This window comes from Vulpes vulpes, chromosome 16 (assembly GCF_048418805.1).
Source record: "Vulpes vulpes isolate BD-2025 chromosome 16, VulVul3, whole genome shotgun sequence".
NCBI lineage: Eukaryota > Metazoa > Chordata > Mammalia > Carnivora > Canidae > Vulpes > Vulpes vulpes.
The window spans coordinates 65,386,575-65,411,156 of record NC_132795.1 but is presented as its reverse complement, the minus strand read 5'-3'; the positions used below and the strand labels follow the sequence as shown (position 1 = coordinate 65,411,156).

The following is a 24,582-nucleotide window of genomic DNA, read 5'->3' as shown; positions in this document are numbered from 1 at the left end:
GGAATTTGCTAGGCCCTGGCCACACAAAGGTTAAGTGAGGAAAACCATCCGTATTTAAGAATTTTCGGGGTGGAGGAGGGTGAAGATTTGTGGGTGGACAGCCACCCCAGGAGATGTAAGCCATGGGGAGGGAGTGGTGCCCCATAGAGTCAGGGACTACAAGGGCTCCTCTCTAGCAGGTGTGGCCAGGGAGCAAGGGAAGCACATCTGCATCTCTGGCAGCTTCCCCTGCACACAGGGCTTACCTCTTCCACTCACATATTCCAGGAAATACCAAACCCAGACAAGTCTGTTTATTTCCTTCAGCAAACAGAAAACATATTTTGTCTCATCTTTTTACCTTGCCCTCCAGAAGCCCCCAAACAATGGCTGGCCTTTGAACTCAATGATAACCCTTGCTGTCCTAGGAAACCTGCCCGAGGTAAGGGCCGAGGACCCCCTCTCCCACCTGTTTTCTATGGCCAGGAGGAGAGAGGCTGACAGTTCACATAGTGCAGAAGCTCCCTCCCGCTGCCTCAGCTCTCTGGGCAGGAGTGGGGCCTTCAAAGCTGTCAGTCAGACCCTTCCAGAACACTGATGAACCCTGGGGAGGAAAGAAAGGATTTGTTGGCTTTTAAGCCTTCTCATTAACTTGGCTGAGAGCGGAGGCCTCACTTGGCATCCAGGTATGCAGGGGTCCAGCCATGCTGGGATCTGAGGCTGAAGCCCCCTCCCTCGGCTCCCCCTTACACCTGCACCTCACACCTCACAGACTCAAGGCAGGACTGAGCAGTGGCCCCAGCCCTGGAGGCACTGTGAAGACTACCATTGAGCTGACTTCTGTGCTGAGCCACAGAGGTGCTACTTCACCTTGTGCGGCCCCATGCGATGTGCCTCTGCCAACTGCTAGGCAGCCCATCTACAAAATGGCCAGTGAGGGGAGTTCAGGGAAAGCCAGGTTTGTACAGGTAGTCACCTGGGGGATCCCCGCCCTCAGCTACTGTTTGGACAGGAATTCTCTCAATCACTGCCTGGCCACATCTCCACCCTTTCCTTAGCAGAGAGAGCTGAAGGCATTATTCATATCACCCTGCAGGATGCTAGTCTTCCCTTCCTGAGAGGAGGCTTTGCTTTCCGAAAGAAAGAAATAAGAAAGAGAAAGAAAGAAAGAAAGAAAGAAAGAAAGAAAGAAAGAAAGAAAGAAAAAAAGAAAGAAAGAATAAAGACAATTATTTTGGTGTGCAAACTGAATGTTTAATAGTGACTCAGTAAGAGAACCTGAAAAGTTGAAATTTTGAAACTACTTTAGATATGCATGAAATGTAAACAAGGTAAATGTAGTACGTCTTGTTAGATCCATATTATTCATCATCATTTTCTAGGAAGCCACAAAATTGTGTTTACTTTGAGGCTTACTGCCTGAGAGTAAACCTTCTTAAGGAGTCTAAGTTTCCCCATTGTGAGGGGAAAAGAAAAAGAAAAAGAAAACCAAACCAATAAATAAGCAAAACACCAAACTCATCACTGAAGGCACAGACCAAGTTCACTGCCTCCCACAAAAGCCTGGGATCCATTTGAAAAGAGTTCTAATACCCAATGATTATTATGAATTTCCTGGAGGGTTCAACAAAAGTTGGTGGGTTGGGTTTTATTGCAGGAAGAAGCCTTCCTGGCTGGCACTAGATTTCCAGAACACAGTGATAGAATTTTCTAACCACAACCAGTTATCAAAAACCATGTCTGGGACAACATAATTAAAAAGTGCAGAGAAACCCACTGGCATGGCAAGCCTTATTAAGCTGACATAGTATGACTCATAAGGAAAATTAAAAGGGCTTGGGGGTAGGTAGAGATCTAAGGTCATTAAGGAAAATGAAATAATTTAAAAAGATATTCAGATTTGAATACATTACTTTAAATAACAGTAATGCCCTAATGCTCTGGGACCTAAACCAGACTTCCATCAGTAGATCGAGCTGTCTCACTTAAAGAGCTTCCTTTGCCTGGTCTGTGAATCCAGGGACAGAAGTGAGTCTGTCCTGAGATGTGATCTACCCACAGGCAACGGTGGGGTCTCCAGAATGAACTGCCCAGAGTGCCACAGTCAGCAGCATGACAACTGCTAATAGTCAACACACAGGAAGTCATTAAAACTCACTTAACTTGACTATGAAAGCGATTTAAAGGTATTTCCGTGGGTGAGAGAAAATCCACACTTAGGTTCTTCTTTACTCCCAAGTGGTCCCTAGTATCTTAAGCATATGTAAATGGAGCAAGGAAATAGTTTATTCAAATGCTCCATGCATTTTTTTTTTTTTTTAAATTCCCTGTGCTTTTGTTAAATTCCTGCCATGGTCTATTTACCACTGAGAACCGCCAAAGGTCCCTAACTTCAACTACTGGTAACATTTTTTTTTATTTTATTTTTTTAAGATTTTATTTATTTATTCATGAGAGAGAAAGAGATGCCGAGGCACAGGCAGAGGGAGAAGCAGGCTCCATGCAGGGAGCCCAACGCGGGACTCATCCCGGGTCTCCAGGATCACGCCCTGGGCTGAAGGCAGCGCTAAACCGCTGAGCCACCCGGGCTGCCCACATTTTTTATTTTAATTCTAGTATGGGTTCAGAGCAAGGGAAAGAGTCCCTTTAATTAAATGACTTATCCCAGGCATGCCCTAGCTCTAACTCAACCTTCTGGGAGACTGCAAACTTTAAAACAAAACTGTCTTACATAGTGGGGAGAGAAATGCATAGCGTTTGGCACTTGAGGATAAGCATCCGGGAAGATACTGTGAAAAAACACCATATTCGACATAAACTTTAAGGACCTCAGAGGCACACTGGCCCTCGCATGACCCTCTGTTGGGGGAAGGCACCCCTTGCTGCTGGCTCCTGCAGGGAGCACTGGCAGGTCAGGGCCTCGTATCTGACCAACACAGGAAGAAGGCACAGCACCGTGCCTTTCCCAGGCTGTCAACTAAAGGTGTGTGTACCTTTCTACTCATACCAGGTTGAACCGATCTCAGATCAAGGGACTGCATTTATAGTTCTTCATGGACAGATGATATTTTACACTGTCCCCAGTCTAGCTGTACCTTTCCAAGTTTTAATACCCATCCATAGATGATTTGTGGGCAGCCAGAAAAAAAAAATGCAGTGCAACAACAAAATGCTGCTGAGCCCATTTGCTCCAGAGCAGCCTTTATTATCACACTAGGTGCTGATAATGTACGTAGCTCTAATTGTTAGAATTTGATACAACATTTATGAATCCTAGACAAAGTGCTTTTATGAAACCTCCCTGGGCAGATCCTACCCAATTTATTTACTAATCACTTACCAATTACACATGTCCTGTACTTGTGAATGCTTTGTTAAGGAGGGGAACAAAGATGCCCAACCACATTTGTAACACTTATGAAAAGAAATGTGAATTCCCAGTTTTCTCTGTGTGATTCACAAAAGGCATAAAAATTATAAGGGTGAAGGATTTAATTCTAATTTCCTAATATTGCAAATAAATGTATTTTTCCAGAGTGATCAACAGTAATTCTAAAGATAAATATGTAAAGAACAGTCCATCTGGTCCATGATTGCTTATCTTTAGAATGTCTTGTTGACAAATGGATGGCTAGATTTGGGGGAGCTATATAAATGGGGATTCAGCTTGGGAAAAAAGGCAGAAAACATCCCCCTCTGTCCCCTTCATTTTTAGAAATCATCTTTTTTCTTTTCTTTCTTTCTTTCTTTCTTTTTTTTTTTGTTTTAAGAAGTCATATTTACAGAGAGGACACTAGACAGGAAACAACGGATGTTGGAAAGCATGTGGAGAAAAGAGAACCCTCTTACACTGTTGGTGGGAATGCAAACTGGTACAGCCACTCTAGAAAACAGTGTGGAGGTTCCCCAAGGAGTTAAAAATAGAGCTACCCTATGACCCAGCAACTGCACTACTGGGTATTTACCTCAAAGATACAGATGTAGTGAAAGAAGAGGCACGTGGACCTCAACGTTCATAGCAGCAATGTCCACAATAGCCAAACTATGGAAAGAGCCCAGATGTCCATCGACAGATGAATGGACAAAGAAGATGTGATCTATATAGATGTGGTCTATATAGATGTGGTATATATAGATGTGGTATATATATATATATTCCACAATGGAATATGGTTCAGCCATAAGGACAAATACCTACCACTTACATCGACATGGATGCAACTGGAAGGTATTATGCTGAGTGAAATAAGTCAATCAGAGAGAAAGACAATTATCATAGGGTTATATTCCTCATATGGGGGAATATAAGAAATAGTGAAAGGGATTATAAGGGAAGGAGGGAAACTGAGTGGGAAGAAATCAGAGAGGGAGACAAACCATGAGAGGCTCTTAACTCTGGGAAACAAACAGGGTTGCGGAAAGGGAAGTGGGCAGGAGATGGGGTAACTGGGTGACGGGCACTAAAGAAGGCACCTGCTGTGATGAGCACAGGATGTTATATGCAACTGATGATTTATTGAAAACTAAATTGGAAACAAATGATGTACTATATTTTGGCTAACTGAATTTAAATTTTTTAAAAAAGTCCTTTCTAATCGAATAGTACTTTTACGTCCATTCCTTCAGCAAACATTGATCAAGCACCTACTGAGCCCAGTATCTCTGTGACACAGAGATACAAAGACAGGGAGAAAGAAGCAGGTCCATCCTTAGACTCAGGCTGACATGGTCAGAGAGACCCTAAAAGTAGGAAAGTGGAGACCAAACACCAGGGCCCAATTCAGAATCACATGATGTTCTAAAAATTCCAGGCTGTGTCCTGTATGCAATGAGAGGACGGAGTGGGCACTGGAGCATCTAGGGAGGGCCACATGACCAAGGTCAGGGTCAGGAAAAATGCCTCTTTGCCAATATGGACCACGGACGGGGGTTCCAGAGGTGAGCAAGAGTGGATGGAGCCATCTGTAAAATGAATTCCTCATAAAAAATGCTCTGCTAACAGGGAAGGGCTTCTCTCCATATTTTTCTGTGAAGAACATGATCAACAATAGCAGCTGAAGCCCAAAAAACACTTTGCCCTCCAGAATCGGTAAATGTCAGGAAAGAGACTCTGGACAGTCACATGAAGTATAATCACAGATTTCTGAGCCACTTAAGCAGCACATGCCCAAGGGCATGCTGTACACAAGCCAGCATTTTAAGAGGCAGGTAAGAGATACAGCTTCCCCTTCAGGAGACAGAAACCAAATGATGAGACTTTTGACGCTGCGTAAGCCTGGCTGCCAAATACTCTGCTCTCTACCAACTGGTTCCATTGGCATCTGGCTTTGGGTCTAAGCCAATCTTTTTGGCTTTGGGCAAATCCTGAATTTAGACAACATAATCTGAGTACATCGGATCATTATGAAGCAACCTGCCTGTGTAAACCTTTTCACAACTATTTAAATCACATTTCCAATTCTTATTCTTTTCCTTTCTGGTAAACTTGGAGGTATCATTCTACTTTTTCTTTATATCCCTTTGAACATTAGTTGTTTAGTATAGTGAAAGCCTCTCCCCAAGCTGGTCAGTATACCCTAAGTATAGGCCAGGCAATGGACAGCCTGGAACTGAGTTTTTAGATTTTTTCGTTTTTTTTTTTTTTTTTTCAGTTTGTGGATTTTTATTATTTCAAAATTGCAATGTAGAATATCTCTATGAAGACAAAAACTTTAAAGAATCCATGTGACTTTAATTTTCTATTTCTTGCTGAATTTTTCTGAGCTAGCTCCTTAAAAAACATCTCCTAAAAAGTTTATGTTATGTTAAATATCTCATAGAACTATCCACTTTTCAGCGTCCACTTGCAGTATTAAAGTAGGCCAAATTCACAAGTCAGAAGCTAAAAGTTGCCAAATGAAATTAAATTTAGTTAGTAAAGAAAGTTTCATTTTAAAGTTTCTTTCCCCACAGGACTGTCATATGTTCAGTTTTATTTTTAATAAACTAAAATATATTCAAATGTATCTCCAAGATTTAGAACGTAATGTTATAACCTTTAATACACTTTAAAATTTATTTCTGATCCTGTGATGGAGCGAACACAAAGGAAGACCTATAGCATCCAACAAATGGCAAAACTAAGATCCTGTAATACTAACAACTGTGAGGTTGTTAATAACAAAATGCACTTTATGCAGTATGGAAGTTTAAATGACTAGAACAAACATGAAACTTCTCTACTTTAAAGCACCGACCACTGCTGGTTAATGCTGCTTTAACCCTAAAAAAAAATAATACTGAATTATTAAAATGCTATTTTGTTTAAAACTGAATGTCAGCAGGTGACACAAAGCTAGTCTGTCCCGTGAGAAATCAGGAGATTATCTGCCACAGAACAGTGACCCTAAGGGCCTACGGGAAGCTCAGGATGTGGGTAATATTTGATTCTTGATATAGTTGGTTACATGCATGTATTCGGTGTAGAAAAATTCAGCAAACTTTTCACTTACGACCTGTGCACAGTAACACTGGCTAAAGATTCAATAAGTAACTTTTCTATGCCAGCAATTATCTGTCTAGGAATATAGCCAAAGAAAATCATACAAGTAAAGCTGTTGCCCAAAAGTCAGAGTAAAATTGAACTTGGGAGAAGTAACACAGCTTCCCTCCCACACCCCACGGACACAAGAAGCACGTGACACACACAGACACGTTTAGAGAACAATAAAGAAAATAAGAGATCAGAAGTCTCTGGAGAAATAAATAAGGGGCCCGGGGGTGGGGTGGGGATGGAGGTGGAAATGACAGGTTTCTTTGTACTTCTTTTCTTCTCCTGGATTCCATCTGATGCCTTCCATTGCTGGTTTCAAGACATTCATAACACAAGCCAGTTCTTACTAATGAGTGTCTACCAACCCTGGATGTTTTAGCCAAATCTCCTATGGTCTATTTGATTTGCAAAGGAATAGCGAAGTTTACTTCTCTGTATCCTCCTGAGACCCCAGAAGGTGGTTTGGGGGCATGGCTCCACCTCCATTGTATTTGAGTTTGATGAAAGGTGATATATGAGCAAAAAGGTAGCTGACAAGAATAATGTGACACGAGAGCAAATGTAGTCCTCTGAATTGGAAAACAAACAAACTAAACAAAATAGGCTCTAGAACCTGTTTTGTTCAATGAGATCACTCTTCCAAGCTAAGCTCCCAGAGCCGAACAAATGCTGGCGGCATTAGCCTCTCTTGGTACAACATGAACACGTATCTTCCATCCTACCAACGCAAGCAGTGGGGTTCCTGACTCAGTCACTGCTTTTTCTCCTGCTACAAACTGTCAGCACCAAGTGAAGGAAACTTTATTTTGAGGTACACACGTGAGTACACAGTCCAAGGGACTTCACCTTATCTCAGAAATAAAAAGATCTGCTTAGCAGCTACAAAGAACAAACAAGGGGTATGTTTAAATACCTAATTGCAATCATCAATCCTTGTTTTCTACCCACAACATAAAGAAAACAACAATAATATAAAGCAAATAAGCAAAACGCACATGACCTTCCTCCTATAATTCTGTTCTATGTCTACCTTTCCTCACATACAGAACTTGATTTTTTTTTTTTTCCTGAGAGCAAAGACTCTGTGGGTTCAAAGGAAATATGTACCCGGGAAAGCAAATTAATGGATCTATGGATGTATTTCAACAAGGAACGATTCTAAGGAATGGCCCTCCTACCAAGCTGTAACCCTCTAGGTTGAACAGGGACCTGCAGACAGCAAGCCCGGGCACCTCGTTTGTTGCTTGCTGCACCAAGTGCCCCTAAGCACTTGAGGATGCTGCTTGGCACCATGTGGATTGGTAATTCCCAGATCAAATGTTTGGGCCATCATGCAGGGTAACTTTGTATATTATAAACTCACCTTTCATTTTCAATACCATGCAATAAGTTCAAGATAGATCTAATCTGAGCAACTGAGAGGCATGGGCCCACTAGGGGAGCTCTGGGGTCAGCTGAGTTTAGTTTTGTCAGTAAAACATGCACATCACACATCCGATTATACTTACAGAGCTCTCATGCTATAATTGGGTTATATATACCATCTACAGCTATAGTACTCATGCTGTAATTGGGTTATATATACCAACTAGAAACAACGAATGTTCCTTATTCCCAGCATCTTTTGACTACCTCTCACAAGGCACATGATTTAATACAATTTAAAGCTTTTTCTTTCACCCACTTCTGGTTTTACATCTAATGCTATGCTTACTAGTCATGAAAATATTGAAAAACCCCCAAGCCAAAAATTAATTCTGCTCTTTCTGTGTATGTATTAAACAGTAATATGGGGGGTATTACTGGGGTAGGATTATAATACATTAATGATATGTTTTAATTATGTGAAAATCACAGAGTGTGGCCAGTAGAGACATGTTCATGTTTAACTTATGGAAGCACTTCCACTATTTCAGTCACATTATAGACATTTTCCTATTACTATCAACTCAGTTTCTGAATCTCTTCCACCTCAAATAGTTAATGAGGCAATCTGTTTAATGGCATTCTCAGAATGTTATCATAAAGTATCAAGTATTTAGTTGGGCAAATTACTTAATTAGTTCAACTCTCCTAGCTACTAATTTTGAAACAGAGGGCAGAGGAATACAGTTTGTAACTACACTGTGATTCCAAGGAAGGAAACTTCCCTGTGAGAAATGTAAATCAAATACCTACATACATGCTATATACACACAGATACATACATATGAGTATAAAGTAAACCACGTTGCACTAGTCAGCCTCCCATTATTCATAAATTGCTCCAAAAAATACCTTGAGCACTAGAGGGTATCAAATGTTTTCTTAAAAAAATTAAACATGTGAGCTTGCTATTGCCTTAATTATTTTACCTAAAGTTCAAAGACCAGAGGACTCTACAATTCAGGGTAACTTCAAATAATTATCTATTGTCTCAGAGGGAGACTAAGTCACAAACACTGTTTGGCCAACTTTAGGTTGACCCGAAACTCCTAAAATGATTCCACTTCTTTCATTCCAGCAAACAGCTAACTAATGTATAGGACGCCAGCCTTGGTTCTCCCGGCTGCCCTGGTTGAGAGGTAGCCCTTGTGAGTTAGTGTCAAGAGTCAAAAACATTCTGCAAATCACCAAAGGTACCTTGAAAATGCTGTTGTTGTAAATACTTACAGATACACCCTCTCATATACATATACACACATAAATGTGTTTTCCCATATCTATCCTATTAATAATAAATAAAACATTTTGAAAACCTTCATGTAAGCCATTGGTAATTTGGAACACGCAATTCTCTCAGAGATATGTAATACAGGAAAAAGAATGTTCTTCACTTGGTCAGAAGGTCAGGGCTCTGAGTCCTGACTTTTTTACTCACACAGTTGTGAATCCCAACAATTAAAGCCTAAGTATCTGCATTCAGGTTCCCATTCCCAATTACCAATGGCAAATCAAATGAATACAGGGATGTATTCATCCTGTATTTGCACATGTATGTGCATATGTGTGTGTGCGTGTGCATGCATGTTCTTTTCTGTATGAGATAGTTTTCCTAATTTTAAAATATAATTTACAGAGCAAGATCCTTCTTCTCATCGTACAACCAAATCCATTCATTCCATCATGCACTTATAGTTCATTACCTTAACTGTGTCATTTAAGAAACAAATCCAATATTAACTGTATCTTTTTCTACCGGTTTATTGTCAGAGGCGCAAATACAGGTTTTTAGCACATAATAATATTGTTCAGAAAAGTCATAACTACACTTTCGAGGAGGCTACTTTTCAAATTTATCCCTGAATAAAGAAAGCTCTCAGATTATCTAAGAGATTTATCCTTTTTCAAATTTAATTTAAAGCCAAGTCATTTTAGAGACCACAATTGCCAACATGCAAGAACCTCCAATTGAAAAATGTGAAGAATTTGAACATGGAAAACCAATTGTCTTAAATTTAATAATACATTTCCATCTCAGGCTCAAATGTTAGGAGCAGCCTAGAGAAGAACTTAATGTGTGAATTATAAACTTCTGAAAACAGCAGCTTGTGATCAAGATATTGTAGGATTTTTCTTGATGGTGTATTCTCTCCTGCTTTAGTCGATATATTTCTAAATGTCCCGAGAGACTACTTTTCTGAGCTTGCTCTCTTCACTGACCTAATAACTCAGAGAGCCGGGATGATTTCCTTAAATCTTAGCTTACATTTTTCCCTTGAAAATTTCACCCTGCCTATGAGCCTGATTTTCATTCTAATACTGATTGCCTGGATAGTCTCACCCATAAGGGCCATTGTTAGGTTGCATTTTATGTCCCCTTTCAGCCCCCACATTCCGGTGAGTCCATGGGCTTAGTCTGATGAGTGCCCCTGCCACCCCCTTCCATCCTAGACAACCTTCCTGATCCAGCAAGCTAGGCCATGGTTTGAGACCTGAAAGCTCATGGTCACAGCCCTCCTCTGGCTCCAACATGATGACTACGGGGGGGAGTCAAGCCTGCTCCTCCACAGAGTCTGAGCACAGTCCACAGCACAGACTTCCAAACACACAAACCCAGGGCTAAATCCCAGCACTGCCAGTTTCTCACTACAGGACACTTGAGGAAGGCACTTCATCTTTCTCGGGCTCAGTCTCCGCACCTGTAAAATGGGAATAACAGGACATCCCGGGGCTGTGGCTGAGGTGTACTTTGATAACCCACGCAGAGCAAGAGGCCCAGTATGGTCCTCAGTAAGTGTGAAGCAATCGCAGTCTTTGTGTTGTAACACTCCCCTGGGCTACATGGTATTTGAAGGGATGTCCAGCATGTTGACTAAAGGCAAATTCGCCCCAATCATTGGAATTTGCTCTTAAGTATGCGAGAATATGCAATTCTCAATTGCATGGAATCCCAGCAAGAGAAGCCACCCTGGTGAGGATTTAATCTGTGTATGGCTTCATTTCCCAGCCCTGGTAAGGCTCAGACTTGCTCCAGTGACCTGCTGTGCAGTGCCAGCACTCCCTAGGACTCAGATTTGAGGGCTCTGGCCAAGAGTTTTCCTTGCTCTTCTCCACTTGCTGAGAAAGTCCAGGGCAAAACTGCAAACCCAACCCACACACCTTTCCAAGCAGCTCCTTAGAGCCCCATGTCTACCTGGAATTCAGAGTTCTTTCCTAGGGAAGACCACAGGGGGCAGCAGAACCCAGAAGGGACAGAGAGCAGTTCCAGGCAGACAAATCCCGGAGAGAGGGGTAGCATTTTTCTGATGTCATTTCCAGCCATAGAGCAATTCCTCCCCAAATCAGAAGGGCCTCGGCACTGCAGGATGGCCCGGGACTTGCAAGCGGCCAAGGGAAGACAGTGGCCAAGCAGCTGCTGGTAACCTGCTTTTACCGGACCCATGCTAGTAGTGCTGGACCAAACTACTGATGCCTGGAAAGCTTTAGGACTGCCAGTTCACACCTCACATCCTTGAACGGCCACCACTTTGCCCCAAGGTTGGGTGGGTTCCAAGCACAGCAACTGTCCCCCATCAATTCAGAGGAGAGGACTTGGAATTTCAGATCAGGATGGGATTTGGTAAGTGGCATAATAAATCCATATCTCTCTGATATTTCTGTGTCCTGTGTACTTAATAATGTTTACAGATAAATCTCTCAAAAGAAGGGGGGCTTTCAGATAAATGGTAGATACATAAACTGAGGGTCTGAAGTTTATGCACTAACAGTAGCTGGTCCATTGCCATAGCACACTCAGTCCTTGACCTTGACCTTAACCTGTTGAGAACATTGAAAATTGCTATGTAAAGGTACACCTGGCACTTTCCTGGTTCCAAAATTAGCATCTGATTCTATGTAATTATTTCTCTTAGAGTCAGTGGTGAACTTCACCCCATAGTTGTTTTTTTTTTTTTTTGAGGAGGAGGAGCTTTCAATGCTTAAAAACTTCAAACTTAAGGTACACGTAGCTTGAGGGCACTACTTTTTGCTTAGAAAGTTGAATGAAGTATTTCATTTAATGTAACCAATCAAAATTTAAGATTATATAACAGAAGATCAGGGGTGGGGGGTGGGTGACGACACATTACAATTAAAGAGGTGAATATTTAAAAGACTGTCCCCATTATCAACGCATAAGATATTTTTATTCAGGAATATCGGGAATGAGGCATTAAGTCTGAAAATCAACTCGGTTTCTCAAAAGGCAAATATTTCTATTTGTGGAACAGAACTCATCATTTATTTGATGTAAGCAGTAGATGCAGAAACCTCAGGATGGGTTTGTCAAGTTAGGAAAGACTTACACAGCATTTGGCAAACCAACACTTGGGTACATTCTAGACTTACGGTATGCAACTGCAGCTCATATAAGCAGTAGGTCAGAGAGTCACACACTTAAATCATCTCAGAAAGAGGAGAAACTCGGGGAAAAAACCTCTAAAAACAAGCACCTCCAGGACTTTTTCAGCAACGACTTCACTATTTAACCTGTATCTCGCCAGCTGACCACAAATCTTCCCCTAGCCCCAGTTTAAGTCTTCAACCCCAGAGTAAAACCTTCCCTTCCTTTTTAACTGTCCTCACCAGAAAGTGAGCATAGTTGATTGATTGCGCTTACCTGCCTAATAAATCCATTCACATATATGTATTTTTAAAAAGATTTATTTATTTAAGAGAGAGAGAGAGAGAGCACGCACGCACACTGGCACAATTAGAGGAGCAGAGGCAGAGGGACAAGCAGACTCTCCACTGGGCACAAAGCCTATGCAGGGGTCCATCCCAGGACCCTGAGACCATGACCTGAGCCAAAGTCAAGTCAGGCTTAACAGACTGCATCACCCAGGCACCCCCGTTCACTTATTTTTAAACATTAAATTATCTCAGCCTTGAACCCTCCAGTCTGCATATCCTCATTTCATGATCTTTACTTCCTAGATAGCCTGCACCACATAAGAAACCCACCAAACGTTGGGCTCTGCTCTGACTGCTCACCAAAACTCTCCACCTTCTGTCTAAACTGTGGGGCTCAGAAATCCACTAAGAGCGAAGGCTCACATCACACTGTTCCCAAGAGATTTCCCTTAAAACTCCAGAAGCTCCAACTGCACCAGGCAAAAAGGTAAAATGCAAAAATTTACATCAATCGCAATAAAAACTGGATCAAGAATCCAACAAGTCTGAGTGCCTCCATTTTTAAACGTAGCTGGAAAATTTAAGGCAATTCACCTATTATTTTAGGTTGTTCTCCATTTTGATTATAATATTCATTCACCAACTGCAGTTTCTCTCAGTCTTTAGTAGGCAATGCAAGCCTTGGAGTGTTGCAAACATCCTGGCTGTCAGTTTCAGAAAAATAACGGGAGAAGGAAAGTGGGTAAAAGTAAAGTTCAAGGCCACACATCATTTTTCCTTTTAAAGGAAGAAGTCTGCAACAATTGGCAACATAGAGCACTTCAATTTTTGAAATTCTTCATTAGTCACAATTATTTCAAAACGGCAAGATATGTCGAGCAAAATTCCCCCAAATATAAATATCAAGTAACCTGCATGAGGCTCTTCAAACATGCACAAAGCACTTAACACAAAATCTGCTACAGGTGCTCCAATAATACCTTCACCCAGGCAGCCAGTCCCCCGCACAGAGGATCTGCAAGCCCCTTCACTGTTAGAAGGCGAAAGGCACGGAAAACAAAGATTTCAACCAAATATGGTTTGCCTCTCGTCGAGTTTTCAGCAAGACCCTGTAAAAATAAGTTCACAAAAAACCAGCCAAGCATTACTTTTCTCCCAAAGTGCTTCTTGGATTATAAAACAGCTTTGAAAGTTCAGCCTGACAAAACAAATATGGTACTAGGAGAGCCCTGGAAGGCAACCACAAAAAGTCTCATTTAAATTCCTGGAAAGCAGGGCTTCCCCAAATACAGCTCTAGCTTTGGAAGGCACCACTTGCTGCGAGCCACAAGTTTAACTCCACTCCGTGCCCCAGCGCCGTCAAATCCGAAAGAGACGGATATAAACGCTGCTTATCCAAAAGAATGCATCGCAGAGCTTCTCTGCACGGTGAAAAGTACAACTTAAAAAGCAAGAGTTTCCCTCGTGCAAATGCGTAGGAATGAACACCCGGGGCCGTGGGATGCGAAGGATCCCTTCTGTCCCTAAACACTACAGCCACAGCGAACCAGAGATCAATGGAGCACACTTTAGGCTTTAAGGAGTGCAGTTCTGCACGGCGGTGGGGTCGAGGAAGGCAGTTAAAAGCCCCGATTCCCTCCCAAAGCCAAATTAAATACAATAAAAGATCGCGGTTGTAGTGACCGAAGGCAGGGGCACAGCGGCGTGCCCCGGTCCCCAAAGCGCAAGCCCCGGTTGGCTCACCCTCCCGCAGAGCGCCTCGCCTCTCCCCAAGCCCCCGGCGTGCGCCCGTCCACGAGCCCGGGTCCCGGCCGCCTGCCCAAGTCCCTGCGGAGCGGCGCCCCGGCTGCAGCGGCCCGAGGCCCCGCCGCCCCGCCGCCCTCCGCCCTCCGAGCAGCGCGGCCGCCGGACCCACCTTCTCCGCGAGGCGCGGCGTCCGGCCCCGGGACTCGGCGCTGCCCGGCCGCGCGGCGCTGGAGTCGGAGTCGGAGGCGGAGGCGGAGGCGGAGGGGAGGGGAGGGGAGGGGAGGGGAGGCGGGGGCGTGCCTGTCACGCCGACTCCCCGGCAGCCGCTCGGGCGCGCGCCACGCGCTCCCACCGCCTTCGGCTGCCCGCGGAGCCGGGACCGGGGCCGGGGCGCCCGACGCGCGCGGCGGGACTTGGGGCTGCGGGGGCCGAGCGCGGCTCAGAGCCTCCGCCCGCGGCCGCCCCCGCCCGCCCCGCCCCGCCCCGCGCAGCCACCTCCCCGCGCCGCCTCCCGGGCCCCCGGCTGCCCGCGCTCGCGTCCCGGGAGGCCCGCGCGATCACCTCCCCCGGCCGGAGCCTCGGCGCCGGGCGGCAGCTGCAGGCGCGGCGGGGGGCTCGGCCTCGGGGCCGGCGCGGCGCTGCGCTCAGCTCCGCGCCGCGCGCCTCATTGTTCCCGGCAGCGCGGCGGCGGCGGCGCGGGCGGCGGGGGGAGCCGCGGCCCGGAGCCCCGGGGCGAGGCGGCGGCTCCCGACCCCGGCCCCCGGCCCCCGGCCCCCGGCCCGCGCGCCCAGCTCCCGCCGCGCCCCGCCCGCGGGCCCCGCGCCTCCCCTCCGCGCGCCCCGGGCCCCCTCCCTCCGCCGGCGCCCCCGTCCCCCGCCTTCCCGGCCTGGGCTCACCTAGCGGCCGGGCGCCGGGAAGTTGCACAGTCCGCTCCCCGCGCCCCCGACCCGGCTCGGCGCTGATCCGTGCCCCGGCGGAGAGCGACTGCAGACCCGGGCGGCGTGGGGCGCGCGGGCGGCGCGGCCGCCTAGAAAGGTCGCCTCTCCGCCTCTCCGCCTCCCCGCCTCTCCGGCCGCCGCCCGCAGCCCTCGCTCCTCCGAGGGTCACCTGCGCCGGCACCGCGGGGCAGCCGGCGGGCACCGGGGACGCGTGGGCGGCAGGGACGCAGGAATGCGGGCGGGCCGCGAGGCGGGCAGGGGAGTCCGGGCGCCCGGCCCCGCGGAAGTGAGTCTTTGTGTTCCCCCCTTGAACACACCCTCCCGCCGCGCCGCAGGCCGGGCTACCTGCGCAGGAGGCAGCGCCCGCCGCCCGCCGGGTGGGGCAGGGCAGCGCAGCATCCTCCCCGGCCCGCGGGTCCCTTTGTTCCCCCGCGCGGCCGCCGGCTCCTCGCCCCGGAGGGCTTGGACTTGGGCACCAGCCACCTCCCACTTGCAGAGGGCCTCCCGCCACGTCCGGGGCAGGAATTCTGGAAAGGCCCGCACCTCCCCGCCTCCCCGCCTCCCCGCCTCCCCGCCCCCCCACCGCCGGCCCCAGTCCCCAAGGGGACGGGAAAGTTCTCGGGACGGCGGCGCCCGAGGCCGCTCGTTGGGCGCTCGGAGCCCCGGCCGCGGGCGCGGGTGGGTGGGGCCGCCGGGAGCCGCAGATCGGGTGTCCGTCTGCTCGCGTGCGGAATGTCCATCTGTCGCCGCGGCCCTCCCGCCCTTCCCCGGGGCCGCAGCCGGCCGCGGGACTCGAGACCGCGCCGCCCTTTGTTTGCTGACAAACACGCTCCTTTGAACTTCGACGTGGCTCGCCGCGTGCGTGCGGGGGGCGCTGGGTCCCCGCCGCGGGGTCGGCTCCCGGCCGAGGACCGTGCAGGTGTGGGGGAGCCCGCAGGTAGAACAGGCTGAGGTGGGTGGGATTACCACGTGGAGGGCCAAGTTACCCTCTGTCCTCCCCAGCGCAGGTCCCTGCAGAGGTTAGGAACATTTCGGAGACAAGTCCTTCACTAAACACACCACTTTAAAATTTGTACGAGGTTCATTTGACTAATGAAGGCTTTTTAAACTAAAACAGTTACCGAGGCACCCAAGTCATTCAGCATCACGGAGTGCCTGCTGTGTGCTGGGGACCCGGGTTCAGCAGTAGGCGTGTAAAGGTGATGGAAACCTCTTTCCTACCGTTCAAAGGTTTGCAGAAATTTAAAACATCACGGGGGTCAACTAAAACTGACTGGGCAAAATGCACTGTGCTCCGTCAAGAGCATGTGTCCGGAAAGCTTACTCAGTATTTCCCGGGTTATGCTAATGGTTTCTGACACCTGGAATTGGCCAGAACTGCATGGAGGGATAATGTGTCACACGGATTTAACAACAAGGACGACTGTATTCCACTAGTGTGAAATACTATAGTGGGGCTAAAAGAAAGTTCTGGAAGGAAAAAAAAACAAAAACAAAAAAAAAAAAAAAGGAACGTGATAGGGTCCAGTGGCTGGTGGAGGTGGAGGAAGGAAGTGATGCAAGGCGGGAAGTAACCCCCTTATCAACTGGAGCAGGTCACCAACTGTGGACCCTGCTTTTCCATTCTGTGTAATGCATGTAATGGTACCTACCTTCAAGGTTTGCTGTAAGAAGTAGAGATCGGGTGTTAACAGTGTCTCTTAGGGCCTGGAATCTGATACTTAATAAATGCTACTACTTAATAAATAATGCTGTTAAAACAATTTAACAGTGAAGTAAAGAAATAATTTGTATACATTTCTTGTATATTCTCATATTTGTATATATTTCTTGTTTCTTTGCATGCGTGCTGAAAAAGTTGACATGTTGACTACCGTAAAGAAATCTTAATGAGAAGTTAAAGAAGAGTGGCCAAATAACAATTAACTTGATGCTTGTAGAAAAATTACCACTTGAAGGCAAATATGCAAATTATTGTTGTAAAATTTAAAGTGAATTGAGTTTATTATTTACGATTATTATTTATGGGGGTACTAAATGAAGTGGTACTAAAGTGGCATAATCTATTGCTTCCTGAAGAAATCAGAAAGCCAGTTGATGTATATAAAGCTATCAACTGATGAATCTTTCTGTCGAAGTGTAATGGTAAATAAAATGTTTTGACATCCTTTAGTTTAATTGCTTACAGGAATGCCAAATAGGAGCAGATAATTTAATGTTTTTATGAGTCTACCAATTGGTGAGACATTCCTGGGCTGTTCTGGCACTTAAATATCCCTTTCCTTAAACAGAACAAACCACAACAAAAAACCAAAATAAACTTACTCCTCCAAATAAGAAAAATTCCAGAAACTTGCTTGCTCTTACTCATTTGCTCATAATAACTTTAATTTCCTTTTCTGTTTTTAAACTCAGGGCTCCCTCCACTGTCCCACCCACTATTGACCCATGATGGGCTATATTTCACAGGAAACGTTCCTTCTGTTTTCAGGAACTTGTTACTGGGCAGCAGTCAAATCAGGAGGCTCAGTGAAATCTCCCAGCTGGGAAGGATTTGAATTTGGGTAGGAACTGAATTGCTGAATCTGGAGTATTTCTTTTCACTTAAGTACTGTTTATAGAAAATACTGCTTTCTTATTTATTGTGCCATTCAGCTGTCACAGTAAACCCACAGATTCTTTTACAGGTGGGGAAACTGAGGCTGAGAACTTTTTTTTTAATTTTTATTTTTTTAAGTATCATTTTTCTCTAAGCATTTTCCCTTCTGGTCTTGACTCACCTGTGATCACCATTCTGTAAAATGCATTTAGCACCTCAGGGAGGGAAATTGCCTATAGATGTGTTCTTCATATTTAATCAGTGAAACAAATCTGTATGTGGTCAGTGTAAAAAAAATGAATTTCAGATACTCATTTGTTTGGAGCCCATTATGCGATACTAAGATCAGGAGGAAGCATTTGTTTTCTAGCCAACCTATATAGATTTTTTTAAATTTAATTAATTTACTCTTTAGAAATGTTAATAAGGATACAGATCCTTATGAAGAAGAAACAACTCTGGGAATTTGGACGTGTGTGGAGGTCAGAATCCTGGGCATGCAGGGGGACCTCCTACTCTCAAGCACGCGTGCGCACTCACACACACCCCCACACCCCCCCCACACCATTCTTTCCAATATTTCCAGGTGGAGAGAAAGACAAAAAATTTTCTAGCTTAAGAAAGATGTCATTTCAGCATCAGATACAGAAGGAAGGTTACAAATGCAAATAGTTGCCTCATCTGCAGTGAGCACCACTCCCAGCCCAGCCTGGGGCTCCAGGCTAGGTGACTGAGCTGGCCTCAGAGCGAGGTTAAGGGGTCACCACCTGACCTCTCCTAGCCAATCTGTTCCTTTCAGACAAAACAGCATGAAAGAAGTCGGGGTGGGAACGTTTTTCTTTTCCCTAAACTTTTCCTTGCTATCGAAAGGACAGGGCTGAAAGCCACGCCTTTAGTTCTGAGCTTGTCACCTTGGTGGAGTCATTTGAGCTTGCTGTTCCTCAATTACCTCACCAACAATACGGAGTAACCCATTGCAGTTACTTACAAGCATCTAAGCTCACCACAAGCTGAGGAACGTGTGCAAGGGTACAGCACTTCACTGTTTATGTCAGGGTTTTCCTGTCAATTATCAGAAACATTGGCGAGCGTACAGCACTTCACAATTTATGTAAAGGATTTCCTGTCAATTATCTCACTGGATTTTCCACAACTCTGAATGATGAAGGGAAGGTAGGAAGGCACACAGAGAGGTGGCCCTGTCACTTCTTGATTCTGCGGTGATAAGAATATGTAGTCACTAAAATTTTTTGAATCTGTGTTCTAAGCTCTTTATAAGTATCAACTCATTTAATCCTTGAGGCAAAGGTTTAAAAATTTTTTTTTCATTTTCAACCTTTTATTTTGAGATAATTTCAGTCTTACAGGAAAATTGGATAAAAAAATGTATCTCTAGTAATTGTCACTCAGGCAAGATAGCGCCTCTGATTCTCTTTCTTCATCTATAAAATCAAAACAATAATCCATGTTATGGGGCTGTTTAGAGAACTAAATGAGATAGTGACTTCAAAGTGCCTACCCCAATTGAACATATAGTAATTGTTTGATAAACAATAACTGTCATTAAAGTGATGGAGAATGCCCATTTTGTAGATAAGAAAATCTATATTATGTAGATTTTATATAGAGGGCAAGAGAGATGCATGACTGTTTGGTACCAAGAAACATTATGACCCCGAGTCCATTCCATCAGCAACTATTTTGAGTGCCAGCTATCCACCAGGCTCAGTTCTAGGAACTAGTGCTTTAGAAGTTGACGACAGAACAGGGATTTGCTCTCACTACCTTCTATTTTTTCCAAGTGAGACTAAACATACAAACCGACAATAGCCAGATTATATTGTAACAATAAAACTCTGACTAACAATCAGCGACAAACAAACCAGGAAGCAAAACCTTTGCACAATCCACCCCACACAGTCAGGGTGTAATAGCTGCCAGTTTCTCCAGTATTTGTCCCCACTTACAACTTAAGATCATATAGAAAACCAAATATGCTTCCCTAACCAATCACATGGGATGATGCCCTGTGTCTAGTTACTCCATGCTTATGGGCTGAATTATGTCCCTGCCCATTTTATGCTGAAGCTCTAACATACTGTACCTCAGAATATGACTATATTTGGAGATAGAGCCTTTCAAGAGATGGTTAAATTAAAATGGAGTCATTTGGGTGATTCCCAATCCATTCTGACTGGTGTCTTTATAAGAATAAGAGGTTAGGACACACATAGAGACACCAGGGTACCCTCTCACAGAAAAAAGACCATATAGCAACACAGCCAGCAGCTAGCCATCTGCAGGCAGATAGGCCTCAAAGAAATTGCTCCTACCAACACCTTCCTCTGGGACTTCCAGCCTCCAGGGCTGTGAGAAAATTAATTTCTGTTGCTTAAAGCACCCACTCTGTGGCATCTTGTTATGGCAGCCCTAGCACGATAACACATCATCTGCTGCTTCCCCATTCCAACCATCTCACTCAAGGGACCCCTGAAATCATCCCTTGTCTCCATTCTAAAGCTTTCCCCCTCTTCCATCCTCGCGTCTTTGAGTCTCTGCCAAACGCATATGATGGTGGCTGACTCCCTTGCTAGAGCCAGCTCTGAATAAATAGCCTCTGTGGGATCTCATTCGGATGGTCTTCATTTATTTCCTCACAGGGCAAGGAAAGACCCATCAGCAAGTTGCCAGAAGGATACTAATCCCATCCCCATTCCTTGGCAGGATCTGGAGGTGGTCCAAGGCTAGTCAAGAAACCTCTTTTTTAAACATAACGATACAGGAACAAACCACCCATATGTGATGTTTCTTTGATTACCTGTTCAAAGCCCTCTCTTCTAACAAACTAGCAATATAATTAATTAAAACCTACCTCGACTACTGGGTAATTTTTCCATTGATTAGCCTTGCAATTTGTTACACATCTCTCACAAAACACAAATCATCTGAAGGTGCAGCAGGCGGTCCCGACCATACAATTACAACAGAGGTGAAAATGCCATTCCATTTCAGAGCCTAAATCCTACAGCAATTTACTTTTCTCCCAGCCAATGCTAGAAATGGTACAAAATAGCTTCAGTTATAGAAACTAATAGATAATAATGGCACTAATTTAAGAGACATCAGAAGCGTGAATACAAAGTAGAAATTTCAGACTAAATTTTTCCTTTAAAAAGCCTACCTGTTAGCTTTTCAAAAGAAGTGCTAGGTCGTCTGATATTTCTCTTGTTTGGTTCAAGTTATTCTCTCCAACATAATTCTCATCTAACCCAGTTTAAAAATAAATGCACGCTTCCCAAAGGCATTCTCACATGACCAGGGGTGACTGTACTTTATATATTAAATAGCACAATTTTAGATAGGCATACATTCCTCAAATCAAAAATCAACAGAAGTAAAAAAGAACCAACAAAGCAAACTGCATCCTAATACATGCAGGAAATAATTTTTAGATTTTTGATTGACTTGGCTAAGGGGAACCAATTATCCCATGACATGTAAAAATATTAGAAGGACACAATCAAACTCCTTTGCCCTATTCATTCAACTGGAAATTATGGTAGCAGTATTGATGAGATACAATGAATAATTTATTCTCCTGAGAGAGCACTTTTAAATTTCTTTTTCTTTCTTTCTTTCTTTCTTTCTTTCTTTCTTTCTTTCTTTCTTTCTTTCTTTCCTTCCTTCCTTCCTTCCTTCCTTCCTTCCTTCCTTCCATCTTCTTTCTTTTTACATGGGTTCTGGAAGATGCTCCTTTCTATGGAGCCACTGAGATATGGTAAGAGGAAAAAAGTACACATTCATGATTTTACTCTTTTTTGAGAATGACTTAAGAACATTCTTGAAGGAAGAGTTCCAAGATGTCAACAAAGATTGTCCTGGGGACAGAGGGGTTGCATTCCATGGTCATCTTCCTGAATGAGGGAGCAGCCCCTTCTAAGTGAGGCCAGGGGTCTAGGGGCCTCAAGGCCCTCTCAGAAAGGGCTCATGAAGTCAAAGCTATTTTCCTAGTAATACTAGGTATTAGTTCCTTTTTTATTCTCATTTTGTCATGAGTGTACAGTGGAGTTTTATAGAGGCTGTGTGACGTGTAATAGTGTAGCAGACTGCAGAAGCAGCTCTGAGAATTCACCTGTATTTTTGATCAGACATGAAAGCAGTTTGCAAAAGTGCGAAGCAATGTGGTTCTTCTTCCTAGGTTTCATTTCATTTTGTTTTGAGAAGAACAGTTAATTTTTCACCAAACATGATTTATGTTAACATCTAATAGCTTCATATTATTATTACTTTTTTTAACTTAAAAAAACTCCAGTATAAACATATAGTGTTATATTAGTTTCAAGGGTACAATAGAGTGATTCAACATTTCCATACATCATTCAGTCCTCATCCTGGTAAGTGTACTCTTAATCCCTGATACCTATTTCACCCATCCCCCCTCCCCACCTCCCTTCTGGTAACCATCAGTTTGTTCTCTAGACTTAAGAGTCTATTTCTTGGTTTGTCTCTTTTTTCCTTTGTCTATTTCAGTTCTTAAATTCCACATAGGAGTGAAAGAATATGGTATTTGTCTTTCTCTGATTGATTTATTTTCCTGAGCATTATACCCTCTAGACCCATCCATGTTGCAAATGGCAAGATTTCATTCATTTTTATGGCTGAGTAATATTCCATTTTGTGGAGATTATTTATATATATGTGTGTATATATATATATATATAGTTATATATATATATAGTGAATATTGTGATATATACAATATATATATATATCACATCTTCTTATCCACTCATCTATCCATGGACACTTATGGACACTTATGCTGCTTCTCTAATTTGGCTATTGTAAATAATGCTGCAATAAACATAGGGATGCATATGCTTTTTCAAATTAGTATTTTTGGGGGGTAAATACCTAATAGTGCAATTTCTGGGTTATAGGGTAGCTCTATTTTTAACTTTTTGAGAACCCTCTATACTGTTTTCCAGTGTGCCTGCACTAGTTTGTGTTCCCACCAATAGTGTAAGAGGGTTCCCCTTTCTCCACATCCAACCAATGCTTGCTTCTTATATTTCTTATTTTAGTTATATTATTATTTTTAAGTTAATTCAATGTTTGGGGTTCCCTGGGTGGCTCAGCGGTTGAGCATCTGCCTTTGGCTCAGGGCATGATCCTGGCATCTGGGATTGATCCCACATCGGGCTCCCTGCATGGATGGAGTCTGCTTCTCCTTCTGCCTATGTCTCTGCCTCTCTCTCTCTCTCTGTGTCTCTCATGAATAAATAAATAAAATCTTTAAAAAACAAAATAAATAAATTCAATATTTTAAAAACTTCTATTTTAATTTTGGTAAATATGCAATAGATATAACCCACCTAAATAAAAGGTCTTTAGGGGCCTCAGTCATTTTCAAGAATGAAAACAAGCCCTGAGATGAAAAAGTTTGAGAACCACTAAGCTGTAATGCTGGGGCACAACTGACCATGAAAATGCTCTGAAATGTGGTGAGGTCCAGGCTAATTGACTTTGGGCTGGTCCCTCACAGTTTGCATGACCTGGTTCTCCAGCTACAGCCCTCTTCTTAGCACAGCATTTCCCTGACCCCCTCCCCTCAGAGGTCTTCCAGCCCCTGGGCCTTTTTTTGCTCACTTCCTAATCTACACATCTAAGTTTCAATCTCATTTTCTCAGGAAAAACTTACTAATAAAATACAACTTCATGGCCTGTAGTGCTTTTCTTCTGTTGCATGTGACAAACTAGAATCACATTCAAGCACGACAAATATTTATCAAATGTCTTCCATGTGCCAGGGCCTGTTCTAGGCACTGAGACACATCAATGAAAGACATAAAAAAGAATCCCAGGACTCGTAGACCTTACGTTCTGGTATAGGGTGGTAGGAGACAGGTAATAAGCAAATAAATACATAAATTATATAGTGTGCCAGATAATAAGAGCTCTAGAGAAAAATAAAGCATAGAGGAACATACAGGATCTTGGGAGTGTGAGGGTTGCTATTTTTAAAAGGCTGATCAGGGAAAACCTCACAGAGAAGAAGGAACAAACCTAGCTGGGGAAGGCCTCAGAGTGGTAGAAGAGAGTACAGCAAACAGCAATAAAAATATGTTATTCATTTATTAAATATCATAAGGAAGTATACAGTTTTTAAGTACAATGATCTAGTTTCTGTGACATCCTTTTTCCCTATTTGCATAAATAAAAGCAAGTATGTCATCTGTTGTGTTTGGTGCTCTGCAAATATCTGTTGGGTGCATGCTGAGTCAACAGCGATAACTAGGCTCCTCCTCACCTCTGTCCACCCTTCAGCCCCACCCACCAGGCCTTCCCCCTAACACAGGGCTATCCCCCTGTTCCTGAAATCTGCTGCTCTTTCTGGAATCTCTGTGAGTCCTTCTCTCAATGCTTGCTATTTAACATTGACAGAAAAATGAAACTATGATGGAGACCAGCAGCAGTGTTTGAGATACTGGCATAGGGACTAAATCTGAGCTTTAATTCATCCTTCTCATCTAACACTGGGGAAAAGAAATCCAAACTCAAGTCTGAGTGTAGCTTGGTTAATGGCCTCACCCTCCACCTGAGCTAGGAAGCTGGAAGTAAACAACATATATATTTATGATAAATATTTAGCTTCTTTAACTCCTGATAAATATTTAGCTTCTTTAACTCCTGTA

The 24,582-nt window shown here is 44.0% G+C and overlaps 1 protein-coding gene across 7 annotated transcripts in view; it reads right to left on the bottom strand.

The window, feature by feature from the left end:
* The window catches only part of ST6GAL2 (ST6 beta-galactoside alpha-2,6-sialyltransferase 2), a 76,596-nt gene extending 60,795 nt beyond the window's left edge, over positions 1-15,801 (bottom strand). The window contains exons 1-2 of one of the 7 annotated variants that reach the window (XM_072742507.1): positions 14,520-14,895; positions 13,585-13,713 (exon numbers count right to left, since the gene is read on the bottom strand). The gene's annotated coding sequence lies outside the window, so the exon portion shown is untranslated. Of the gene's footprint in view, positions 1-13,584; positions 13,714-14,519; positions 14,910-15,246; positions 15,608-15,633 lie in introns of those variants that run through there. The other 6 variants (XM_072742506.1, XM_072742505.1, XM_072742510.1 and 3 more) reach the window with 6 other exon arrangements.
* Between the last annotated feature and the right edge of the window lie 8,781 nt (positions 15,802-24,582).